This window comes from Puma concolor, chromosome B1 (assembly GCF_028749965.1).
Source record: "Puma concolor isolate L17-30 chromosome B1, mPumCon1.1.hap2, whole genome shotgun sequence".
NCBI lineage: Eukaryota > Metazoa > Chordata > Mammalia > Carnivora > Felidae > Puma > Puma concolor.
Window position 1 is genome coordinate 67,930,176 of NC_141670.1, and position 13,548 is coordinate 67,943,723.

The following is a 13,548-nucleotide window of genomic DNA, read 5'->3' on the forward strand; positions in this document are numbered from 1 at the left end:
TGTTGTATGTAAGTGATGAACCACTAAATTATACACCTGAAACTAATATTAGTACACTATATGTTAATTGGAATTTAAGTAAAAACTTGAAACTACAAAAAAAAAGAAACTTAAAAATAAATAAATATTTAAAAATAAATAAATAAAAAGTAAAGCCTAAAGTTACATGTGGAGTTCTTACTTTTTTATTGTTTTGAGTATTGAGTGTGAAAGGAGTGCTCAAGTAAAAAGAATCACGCTGATTTTTAAAAGGACAAAGAATAAGGGTGTCCAAGTAGCTCAGTTAGTTAAGTGACAACCTCTTGGTTTTGGCTCAGGTTATGATCTCACAATTTTTGAGATAGAACCTTTGGTTGGGCTCTGTGCTGACAGCATGGAGCCTGTTTGGGATTCCCTCTCTCCCTCTCTTTCTGCCCCCCACCCACCTCTCTCTCTCTCTCTGTCTCTGACTCTCAACCCTCTCTCTCTCTCAAAATAAATAAATAAACTTAAAAAATAAATGAAAGGACAAAGAATGCATTGTAGTGCTACATGATGATGCCTGAGAATAGACTAAAAGACATTTTTTAAGAACCCAGAAATTAGGTGTCCCTGGGTGGTAAAGTTCGTTAAGCATCTATCTAACTCTGGATTTCGGCTCAGGTCATGATCTCACCAGTTGTGAGACCAAGGCCAGCATGGGGCTTGGTGCTGACAGCATGGAGCCAGCTTGGGATTCTCTCTCTGCCCCTCCTCCATCTGTGCGGCTGCACATGCATATGTTCTTTTGTTCTCTCTCTCAAAATAAATAAACTTTAAAAATAACTCAGAAATTTAATATACTAAAATAATGTAAATGAAAATGAGGATATTAGAATTGTTTGACTATGAAAAATTAAAAGGATGAAGGGAATAGGAGAAAAAAAAGCCATGTACATAGATAGTCTGAAGAGTTTTTCTCATTTTTTTTTTGAAATTTATTGTCAAATTGGTTTCCATACAACACCCAGTGTTCATCCCAAAAGTGCCCTCGTCAATACCCATCACCCACCCTCCCCTCCCTCCCACTCCCCATCAACCCTCAGTTTGTTCTCAGTTGTTAAGAGTCTCTTGTGCTTTGGCTCTCTCCCACTCTAACCACTTTTTTTTTTTCCTTCCCCTCCCCCATGGGTTTCTCTTAAGTTTCTCAGGATCCACATAAGAGTGAAAACATATGGTATCTGTCTTTCTCTGTATGGCTTATTTCACTTAGCATCACACTCTCCTGTTCCATCCACATTGCTACAAAAGGCCATATTTCATTCTTTCTCATTGCCACATAGTACTCCATTGTGTATATAAACCACAATTTCTTTATCCATTCATCAGTTGATGGACATTCAGGCTCTTTCCACAATTTGGCTATTGTTGAGAGTGCTGCTATAAACATTGGGGTACACGTGCCCCTATGCATCAGTACTCCTGTATCCCTTGGGTAAATTCCTAGCAGGGCTATTGCTGGGTCATAGTGTAGGTCTATTTTTAATTTTTTGAGGAACCTCCACACTGTTTTCCAGAGTGGCTGCACCAATTTTCATTACTACCAACAGTATAAGAGGGTTCCCATTTCTCCACATCCTCACCAGCATCTATAGTCTCCTGATTTGTTCATTTTGGCCACTCTGACTGGCCTGAGGTGATATCTGAGTGTGGTTTTGATTTGTATTTCCCTGATGAGGAGTGACGTTGAGCATCTTTTCATGTGCCTGTTGGCCATCTGGATGTCTTCTTTAGAGAAGTGTTTATGCATGTTTTCTGCCCATTTCTTCATTGGTTTACTTGTATTTCGGGTGTGGAGTCTGGTGAGCTCTTTATAGATTTTGGGTACTAGCCCTTTGTCCGATATGTCATTTGCAAATATCTTTTCCCATTCCATTGGTTGCCTTTTAGTTTTGTTGGTTGTTTCCTTTGCTGTGCAGAAGTTTTTATCTTCATGAGGTCCCAGTAGTTCATTTTTGTTTTTAATTCCCTTGCCTTTGGAGATGTGTCAAGTAAGAAATTGCTGCGGCTGAGGTCAGAGAGGTCTTTTCCTGTTTCTCCTCTAGGGTTTTGATGGTTTCCTGTCTCACATTCAGGTCCTTTATCCATTTTGAGTTTATTTTTGTGAAAGGTGTGAGAAAGTGGTCTAATTTCAACATTCTGCTTGTTGCTGTCCAGCTCTCCCAGCACCATTTGCTAAAGAGACTGTCTTTTTTCCATTGGATGTTCTTTCCTGCTTTGTCAAAGATTAGTTGGCCATACGTTTGTGGGTCTAGTTCTGGGGTTTCTATTCTATTCCATTGGTCTATGTGTCTGTTTTTGTGCCAATACCATGCTGTCTTGATGATGACAGCTTTGTAGTAGAGGCTAAAGTCTGGGATTGTGATGCCTCCTGCTTTGGTCTTCTTCTTCAAAATTACTTTGGCTATTCGGGACATTTTGTGGTTCCATATGAATTTTAGGATTGCTTGTTCTAGCTTCGAGAAGAATGCTAGTGCAATTTTGATTGGGATTGCATTGAATGTGTGGATAGCTTTGTGTAGTATTGACATTTTGACAATATTTATTCTTTCAATCCATGAGCATGGAATGTTTTTCCATTTCTTTATATCTTCTTCAATTACCTTCATAAGCTTTCTACAGTTTTCAGCATACAGATCTTTTACATCTTTGGTTAGATTTATTCCTAGGTATTTTATGCTTCTTGGTGCAATTGTGAATGTGAATTGTGTTTATTTGTCTTTCTGTTGCTTCATTATTAGTGTATAAGAATGCAACTGATTTCTGTACATTGATTTTGTATCCTGCAACTTTGCTGAATTCATGTATCAGTTCTAGCAGACTTTTGGTGGAGTCTATCGGATTTTCCATGTATAATATCATGTCATCTGCAAAAAGTGAAAGCTTAACTTCATCTTTGCCAAGTTTGATGCCTTTGATTTCCTTTTGTTGTCTGATTGCAGATGCTAGAACTTCCAACACTATGTTAAACAACAGTGGTGAGAGTGGGCATCCCTGTCGTGTTCCTGATCTCAGGGAAAAAGCTCTCAGTTTTTCCCCATTGAGGATGATGTTAGCTGTGGGCTCTTCATTAATGGCTTTTATGATGTTTAAGTATGTTCCTTCTATCCCGACTTTCTCAAGGGTTTTTATTAAGAAAGGATGCTGAATTTTGTCAAATGCCTTTTCTGCATCAATTGACAGGATCATATGGTTCTTATCTTTTCTTTTATTAATGTGATGTATCATATTGATTGATTTGTGAATGTTGAACCAGCCCTGCATCCCAGGAATGAATCCCACTGGATCATGGTGAATAATTCTTTTTATATGCTGTTGAATTCGATTTGCTAGTATCTTATTGAGAATTTTTGCATCCATATTCATCAGGGATATTGGCCTATAGTTCTCTTTTTTTACTGGGTCTCTGTCTGGTTTAGGAATCAAAGTAATACTGGCTTCATAGAATGAGTCTGGAAGTTTTCCTTCCCTTTCTATTTCTTGGAATAGCTTGAGAAGGATAGGTATTATCTCTGCTTTAAACGTCTGGTAGAACTCCCCTGGGAAGCCATCTGGTCCTGGACTCTTATTTGTTGGGAGTTTTTTGATAACAGATTCAATTTCTTCACTGGTTATGGGTGTGTTCAAGCTTTCTATTTCCTCCTGATTGAGTTTTGGAAGTATGTGGGTGGTTAGGAATTTGTCCATTTCTTCCAGGTTGTCCAATTTGTTAGCATATAATTTTTCATAGTATTCCCTGATAATCATTTGTCTCTCCGAGGGATTGGTTGTAATAATTCCATTTTCATTCATGATTTTATCTATTTGGGTCATCTCCCTTTTCTTTTTGAGAAGCCTGGCTAAAGGTTTATCAATTTTGGTTATTTTTCTTGGTTTCATTGATCTGCTCTACTGTTTTTCTAGATTCTATATTGTTTATTTCTGCTCTGATCTTTATTATTTTTCTTCTTCTGCTGGGTTTGGGGTGTCTTTGCTGTTCTGCTTCTATTTCCTTTTGGTGTGCTATTAGATTTTGTATTTGGGATTTTTCTTCTTTCTTGAGATAGGCCTGGATTGCAATGTATTTTCCTCTCAGGACTGCCTTTGCTGCATCCCAAAGCGTTTGGATTGTTTTATTTTCATTTTCATTTGTTTCCATATATTTTTAAATTTCTTCTCTAATTGCCTGGTTGACCCATTCATTCTTTAGTAGGGTGTTCTTTAACCTCCATGCTTTTGGAGGTTTTCCAGACTTTTTCCTGTGGTTGATTTCAAGCTTCATAGCATTGTGGTCTGAAAGTATGCATGGTATGATCTCAATTCTTGTGTACTTATGAAGGGCTGTTTTGTGACCCAGTATGTGATCTATCTTGGAGAATGTTCCATGTGCACTCAAGAAGAAAGTATATTCTGTTGCTTTGGGATGCAGAGTTCTAAATATATCTGTCAAGTCCATCTGATCCAATGTATCCTTCAGGGCCCTTGTTTCTTTATTGACCATGTGTCTAGATGATCTATCCATTTCTGTAAGTGGAGTGTTAAAGTCCCCTGCAATGACCACATTCTTATCAATAAGGTTGCTTATATTTATGAGTAATTGTTTTATATATTTGGGGGCTCCGGTATTCGGCGCATAGACATTTATAATTGTTAGCTCTTCCTGATGGATAGACCCTGTCACTATTATATAATGTCCTTCTTCATCTCTTGTTACAGCCTTTAATTTAAAGTCTAGCTTGTCTGATAGAAGTATGGCTACTCCAGCTTTCTTTTGGCTTCCAGTAGCATGATAAATAGTTCTCCATCCCCTCACTCTCAATCTAAAGGTGTCCTCAGGTCTAAAATGAGTCTCTTGTAGACAGCAAATAGATGGGTCTTGTTTTTTTATCCATTCTGATACCCTATGTCTTTTGGTTGGTGCATTTAGTCCATTTACATTCAGTGTTATTATAGAAAGATATGGGTTTAGAGTCATTGTGTTGTCTGTAGGTTTCATGCTTGTAGCGATGTCTCTGTTACTTTGTCTCACAGGATCTCCCTTAGGATCTTGTAGGGCTGGTTTAATGGTGATCAATTCCTTCAGTTTTTGTTTCTTTGGGAAGACCTTTATCTCTCCTTTTGTGCTAAATGACAGAATTGCTGGATAAAGGATTCTCGGCTGCATATTTTTTCTTTTCAGCACATTGAAGATATCTTGCCATTCCTTTCTGGCCTGCCATGTTTCAGTAGAGAGATCGGTCATGAGGCTTACAGGTCTCCCTTTATATGTTTGAGCATGTTTATCCCTAGCTGCTTTCAGAATTTTCTCTATATCTTTGTATTTTGCCAGTTTCACTATTATATGTCATGCAGAAGATCGATTCAAGTTACATCTGAAGGGAGTTCTCTGTGCCTCTTGAATTTCAATGCCTTTTTCCTTCCCCAGATCAGGGAAGTTCTCAGCTATTATTTCTTCAAGTACACCTTCAGCACCTTTCCCTCTCTCTTCCTCCTCTGGAATACCAATTATGCGTGGATTATTTCTCTTTAGTGCATCACTTAGTTCTCTAATTTTCCCCTCATACTCCTGGATTTTTTTTTCTCTTTTTCTCAGCTTCCTCTTTTCCCATAATTTTATCTTCCACTTCACCTATTCTCTCCTCTGCCTCTTCAATCTGAACCGTGATTGTTCCATTTTATTCTGTAGCTTGTTAATAGCATTTTTAGCTCCTCCTGACTGTAGCAATAGATTCTCTGCTGTCTAGTATAGTGTTTTCAAGCCCAGTGATTAATTTTATGACTATTATTCTAAATTCACTTTCTGTTATATTGTTTAAATTGTTTTTGATCAGTTCATTAGCTATCATTATTTCCTGGAGTTTTTTTTGAAGGGAATTCTTCTGTTTCGTCATTTTGGATAGTCCCTGGAGTGGTGTGGAACTGCAGGGCACTTCCCCTGTGCTGTCTTGAATAACTTGCATTGGTTGGCGGGGCCACAGTCAGACCTGATGTCTGCCCCCAGCCCACCGCTGGGGCCACAGTCAGACTGGCGTGTGCCTTCTCTTCCCCTCTCCTAGCGGCCGGATTCACTGTGTGGTGGCGTGGCCTGTCTGGGCTACTTGCACACTGCCAGGCTTGTGATGCTGGGGATCTGGCATATTAGCTGGGGTGGATCCGCAATGTGCAAAGGGGCAGGAGGGACAGGCTCAGCTTGCTTATCCTTAGGTGATCTGCTTTGGGAGGGGCCCTGCGGCACCCAGTTGGAGTCAGACCTGCTGCCGGAGGGATGCAGAAGTACAGCGTTGGGTGTTTGCGCAGTGCAAGCCAGTTCCCTGGCAGGAACCCGTTCCCTTTGGGATTTTGGCTGGGGGATGGGGGCGGGAGATGGTGCTGGCAAGCACCTTTGTTCCCCACCAAGGTGAGTTTTGTCGTCCAGGGCTCAACAATTCTCCCTCCTGTTGTCCTCCAGCCCTCCAGCTCTCCGAGCAGAGCTGTTAGCTTATAACCTTCCAGATGTTAAGTCCCATTTGCTGTCCGAATACACTCCGTCTGGCCCCTCCGCTTTTGCCAGCCCGACCTGGGGCCCCGCTTGGCTGGTGGGCTGCCCCTCCACCCCGGCTCCCTCCTGCCAGTCCGTGTAGCGTGCACCACCTCTCCGACCTTTCTACCCTCTTCCGTGGGCCTCTCGTCTGCGCTTGGCTCCAGAGAATCTGTTCTACTAGTCTTCTGTCAGTTTTCTGGGTTATTTAGGCAGGTGTATGTGGAATCTAAGTGATCAGCAGTACGCGGTGCACCCAGAGTCCTCCTACGCCACCATCTTCCTCTTCCTTTGGGTTTTTCTCATTTTGAAGTTTCTGCCTCTCTTGATGTTTTCTTCACTCCTTCTCTGCTGTGTTCTGTGTACAAGGAGGCAGACTCCAGCAGATTTTTTTCCAGATATCCATGTCCTTGAGATTCTGCATGGATTTGATAAACAGAGACTGCTAGCAGAAGAATTGGGATGCAAGAGGCAGAAGCTTCCTACTGCTGCTAATGTCTGGTTCCCTCACTGTTCACTCCCATCATGGGTACAAACAATTCCCTACATTCTCTTCCTGTTTTGACTGATGCAACGCTATGGATTCCCGATATCAAGCCATGTCTCTAGGCAATTTTTCTTTCAGAGAGTAAGGAAAATTTTTTGATTTAGTATTTTCATTTTGATGATCATATAAAGTACATTAGAAGTCTGAGGTTGATGATAAAAATCTATCTGGAGATAAAACAGTGCAGAATTAGTACTTGTATATGATTTCAGCACAAGTATTTGTACTTATATTCATGAGCTTTTCAGTGACAAATATACTATATTTTTCCTGGACTGCAAAGAAAGAACAAAAGCCGAAAATATATAGACATTGTTTCCATATCAAGTGAAAGCCAAATGATATAATGGCATATTAAATTATACAATAAAATGAAAATAACCAGAAAAACAACAATAAAAACAGTTGACTTCTCTAAGGAAAAGAGCAGAAATCACAGTTTTAATTCTCAAAACTGTGGTTTTCTTTGAATATTTTAAGAACTTCTAATATTTTTATAGTAATTTTCAGAAAGACTACAGGAACAGACTATTAAAAATGAATGAACCTGTTCTATACTTCAATGTGCTTTTTTCTTGAACATTTTGTCTTTTTACAAAAAAATAAAATCATATGCTACCTGCAATGATCTCATTATGCTATTTCCTTTCTCTTACCTAGTGTTTTCATAGGCAGATAAGCAAATTGGAGGTAGAACTGCTAACAGTAAAAAGATGGAAATACACTTAATCTTATGTGGCTTTGAAATTTAACTCAGTGAGCCTGTCTGACATAAAAAGTTTTATGAATATTATTGTATCATTTTAGTCAATTATATTTTTAGTTATGCTAAACAGCACTATAAACTGTATAAAATTAAGAATATATTTTGTGATGTACACAAATATGTAAATAAATCCTATAAAATCATTTTAATTTTTACTGAAAATGATAGAGTGTATGTGACTAAGTATATGAAAAAAAAGTAACCACAATGTAGAAAATAATTATTAAATGTTAAACCACTTGTCTACTATCCTGGGCATGAATTGGAAAACTGTCATGACCCGCAAGCCCCGTGTACCAGCCACCATTCTTCACCCACTCAGTTCTTTCCTATTACAAGTTGACACAAACTAACAGCTACAATTGACAGTGCCCACATCTCTGTCACGGACTCACTTAGAAGGCAAAGTTCCTTCTACATTGTCTGTCATCCCTTGAAGGCTTAGAATCTTCTGATCAACTAACCTTCATGTGGCTGGTCGACAGGGACGTGAAGAGGACAGGAGTGAATGAAGCATATAGTGCAATAGATTTTATTAATCAAAACACATTCCATTGACCACAAGTATAAAAGGGTACCAAGGAATTACCTATGAGCATTAGAATTATAGTCTAGTCTCACCTAGGAGAAAAAGACAATATTTTGTGAAACCTCGGTCATTATTTTTTTAGCTTCTGCTCCAACTATGCTGAATAGAGGGCTAATCATATCCTTGCATTTCTTTATAGTTTTTACTACCCACACATATATCCTTAATAATAAAAAGATGTTGAACTTTGTTTCTTAATACTCAATTATTTTTCTTCATTTTATATGTTGAGATTAGTTTATGATACCATATGGTACACTTGTTTCACTGTGGTATAGTATCCCATTGCATGTACATCACACAGCATATTTCTAAGTATTCTACTGTTAATATTTATTTTACTTGGTTCCATGTTTGTTATTAAGTGATAAATATTATCAAGAATAAATATTATTTTTATATTTATCCTGCTATATTGTGTAAGAGTTCCCCAAGGTATATAGTTAATGGTGAAAGTGGTTTATCAGGCATGCACATGTTGATTTTGTTGGTTAAAACCAAACTACTTTCAAAATTGTTGTGATTCCAACAGTGGATGAACATTCCTGTTGTTCCATAGTCTCCCCAGTGTTTTATGCTGCTGGACTTTATTTTATTTTTTCAATCTAGTGAGTCTAAAATTATATTGATTTTATACACCTGTTCAACAAATATTTGATGAGTGCGTACTATATACAAGCACTATTGGCCTTGCAATATATCAGTGACCAAAACAGACTAAAAATCAACTTTCATGGAGCTTACATTTGTCATAGACTCTAAGTCTAAAGTTCTCTTTTGGCCAGCAAGAGCGAATGCAAGATTGAAGCGAGAGATGTCTAATGTCCAGGAAAAGACAAGAGCCCCAAATAAGGGTCGACCCATATTTATTCAAATCAGAAGGCTTAAAAACGTGATAGGTGTGTACAAAGAGACAAAGAAACTGGGAACGTTAACTTGGGGACGTGAGGGAAGAGGGTTTTTTTGAAGATATACAGTGTTTGGGGTTTGGGTTAATGGAAAACAAAATCTGGGTGCTGGGAAGTCAGGAGGAAGGTTGTTTACAGTGCACATGAGGCAGCACCTCTGTTTATCTTAGCTAGCCTAGGGGATGAGACAGATAGGGGAATAACCTCAGGGTTAATAAGACCTTTTCTTTTGTTAACCATCTTCCACTCTGGGCTGCTTTGCCTGCAGCACAGTGGTCTATGGTCTAATTCACCAATTTACCTAACCTGGCCCTATCCTCCTGTGAAAGCAGCTTTTCTGCTATAGTACTAAATTGGGTGTGCTTCCACCCTGAATATCTAAATCTTGTTTACTTCATATACCTGTGTATTGGGCACCTTTGTGCCATTTCTATTTTAGTCCTTTGTCTCTCCCTCTCTACTCTGGGGGCTCTGCACCCCCTCTCTATTTTGGGGTGGCTTTGCACCTCCTTATTCCTGGCACCTTTGTGCCTCCCTATTCTTGGGGTGCCTTTGAACCCCCCTTTTGGGGGGCACCAATCTGTTTACCCAAATTCAAGTGTGAGAATTTTATGACTTTGTATTTCTTTATACCTTGTTAACCCATTGGTGTAATCCCGGGGAGGATTCCTGAGCTTATCCCGTACATACATTTTTATGGGAAAGGACAGAAAATAAACATAAATAAAATAAAGAATTACTATAGGAAATAAAAACATAAAATGTAAGTGAATAGGAGAAAAGAAGATGTACTAGAGGCCAGAGTACTAGAGAACATGGGTTTTAATTTTAAATATGTTATTCAGTGTAAGACCATTGAGATGGTAAATTTAAGGAGGCATGTAATTTAGCCATACGGACATCTGGGACAAAAGCATTTTTCCTGAAGTGCATTCCTAAGTATATTCTCTCTCACTCTGTTTTAATAATAACCATGGTTTTAAATAACTATTCTTAATTTTTAAAGAATTAATTCTTAATTCTTAATGTCCTATGTTGCTTACATATTATAACACAATTGGTTTTTATATATTGATCTGGAGTTCAGTGTACTTCCTAAATCCATTCATGAACCCTAATTGTAAGTATACAATCATGTCATCTACAAAAAAGTAATATTTTCCAACACTTCCGATCTTTATACTCTCAAATAATAATGATTAAACTTGAAAAAAGTGAACATTCTTGTTCCCAGGGAAAGAACATTTAACATTTCATCATTAAGTGTCAATGTGGATAGTTCCTATCATTCCTCCTTCCCTCCTTCCATCTTTTCTTCCTTTCTTCCTTTTTAATAGGTGTTTTGTAGGTATTATAGGTAAGTTTTATTTATTAAGGAAGTCTCTATTTATTATTAGTTTGATGATAAGTTTTATTTATGTTTTTTCACAAATCAGTATTGATTTAATGAAATGTTCTTCAGCATTTATTATATGACAGTGTAATGCATTTATTTCATGAATATATTAAACATTGATTGATTTTTAAATATTAACAATATTTGCATTCCTTGAAAAGACCCATCTGAGTCATAAAGGATTTTTTATGCAATGTTACTTTTGGTTTTATTTTAACAAGTTTTTATTCAGTTCATGAGAATCATTGCCCAGTAATTTACCTTGTAATGTCCCTGTCAAGTTGTGCTCTCAGGCTTCAGCTGGACTTACTAAAAATATTAAAAAGTGTTTCTTCTTTTTCCTTCACTGGAAGAGTTTGTTTAAAATTGATGTTCTTGGGATGCCTAAGTGGCTTAGTTGGTTAAGCGTCCAACTTCAGCTCAGGTCATGATCTCACACTTCATGGGTTTGTGCCCCATGTGGGGCTCTTTGCTGACAGCTCAGAACCTAGAGGCTACTTTGGATTCTGTGTCTCCCTCTCTCTCTGCCCCTTCCTCACTCATGCTCTGTCTCTTTCTCTCTCTTTCAAAAATAAATAAACATTACAAAATTTTAAAAAACTGATACTATTTTTTCTTTACATTTTTGGAAGAATTTTTAAGGGAAGCTTCTAACTTTTTTTTTTTTTAAGTGGGGAGTTTTAAAACAACATATTTGTTTTTTAAATGGATGTAAAATGATTAAGATTTTTCCTCTACCAGTTTTGGGAAGTTGTCTTTTTTAAAGAATTTTCTAATTTACATTAATAAGTTTTCAGATTTATTAATATATGTAGTCTTATCTTTTAAATATCTGCAAATTTTGTCCTGAAATCCTATTTTTATTCTTATTTGGTGATTTTATTTTGCCTTTTCTTTTTAATTTTCTTTTTTTGTTTTTGGAGGAATCCAATATATGTATTTATTTTATTAATGTTAACAAAATTTTGGCTTTTTTTGTTTTTTCTATTGAACATGTGTTTTAGATTTTATTGCTTTCTGCTTTTATGTATATTGTCTTTATTCATCTATTTTGTTTGTTTTTGACTGTCTTTTTCTAGATTCTTGAGACCTAAGTTTTGGTCATTGGTTTTTAGCATTTCTTCTTCTTTTTTTTTTTTTTACGTTTTTTTAAATGTTTATTTACTTTTGAGAGAAAGAGAGAGAGACAGAGGCATGAGCAGGGGAGGGTAGAGAGAAGGAGACACAGAATCCAAAGCAGGCTCCAGGCTCTGAGCTGTCAGCACAGAGCCTGATTCAGAGCTGGAACTCACAACTGTGCGATCATGACCTGAGCTGAAGTTGGACACTTAACCCACTGAGCCACCCAGGTGCCCCTAGCATTTCTTCTTTTTTAATACATGCATTTAGAGCCACAACTACTGCTGTAACTATATTACAAGATTTAAAATTTGGATTTTTTTTAAAATTGTTCAATATAAAATGCAAAATACAAATATAATACAAAATATTGTTGTTTCTATTGTATTATTTTTTCACCCTTTTGATATCTTTAAAAGTGCTGTCTAATTTGCAAATATTTGAGAATTTGCTCATTACCTCTCTGGTATTTCTTCTTTTTTTTAATGTTTATTTTTGAGAGAGAGAGACAGAGACAGAGTGTGAGTGGGGGAGGGGCAGAGACAGAGAGAGGGAAAAGACAGAATCTGAAGCAGGCTCCAAGCTCTGAGCTTTCATCACAGAGCCTGATGTGGGGCTCAAACCCACAAACTGTGAGATCATGACCTGAGAAGAAAGGATGCTTAACAGACTGAGCCACCCAGGAACCCCTCTCTGGTACTTATTCTTGTGTTAATTCCTTTATAGTAAGAGGACATAATTCTTTATATTTGTTGTTTTCAAATGTATTGTGACTTTTTTTTTTATGTCCCAGCATGTTTATTTTAGTTAAACATCCCCTGTATACTTAAAAAGAATATGTCTTTCGAAACTATATAGTGTAATGTTCTATATATGTCAATTAGGTCAAATGGATTAAATGTGTGGCTTGAATTATTATACTGTTACTAACATTCTTATTGTTTTTTTCTTTCACCAAGTACTTAAAAAGTGTGTTAATATGCCCAACTATGATTTGGATTATTTTTTTCCTTTTAATTATATTAATTTTTGTTTTATTTATTTAAAAAACAGTTATATGAACAAATTCAAATTTAACTTTTTTATGAGCAAAAGAAAACAGGAAGAGTACAAATATTTGTGAGATGGAGTTGGCAAACCATGTAAGATCATGTAGGTAATTGTAAGAATTTTATTTTACTAGGAGTAAAATAGATCCTACTGTAGGGTTTTGACCAGAAGAGTGACATCATCACTGATCACTCTGACCTCCATGTGGGAAACAAACTGTAATAGAACAAGAAGAGCATCAGAGTGATCATTTAAAAATACATTTATTTTTAAATTATTTTTTTTTAATTTTTTAATGTTTATTCATTTTTTAAAGAGAGAGATGGAGCATGAGTGGAGAAGGGGCACAGAGAGAGGGAGACACAGAATCCGAAGCAGGCTCCAGGCGCTAAGCTGTCAGCACAGAGCCCAATGCGGGGCTGGAACTCATGAACCCTGAGATCATGATCTGAGCCAAAGTCAGATGCCCAACCAACTGAGCCATTCAGGCGCCCTAAAAATACACTTATTTTTAACCTAGTGAGAGATGAGGATAGCTCATGAAAGTGAGAGAAGTAACTGAATTCTGCATATATTTTTAGAGTAGAAAAAGCAAGGTACCTTAATGGATTTGCGGTGGCAGGGGTGGGGAGTAGGGAGTGAGATAAAGAAAGGAGTCA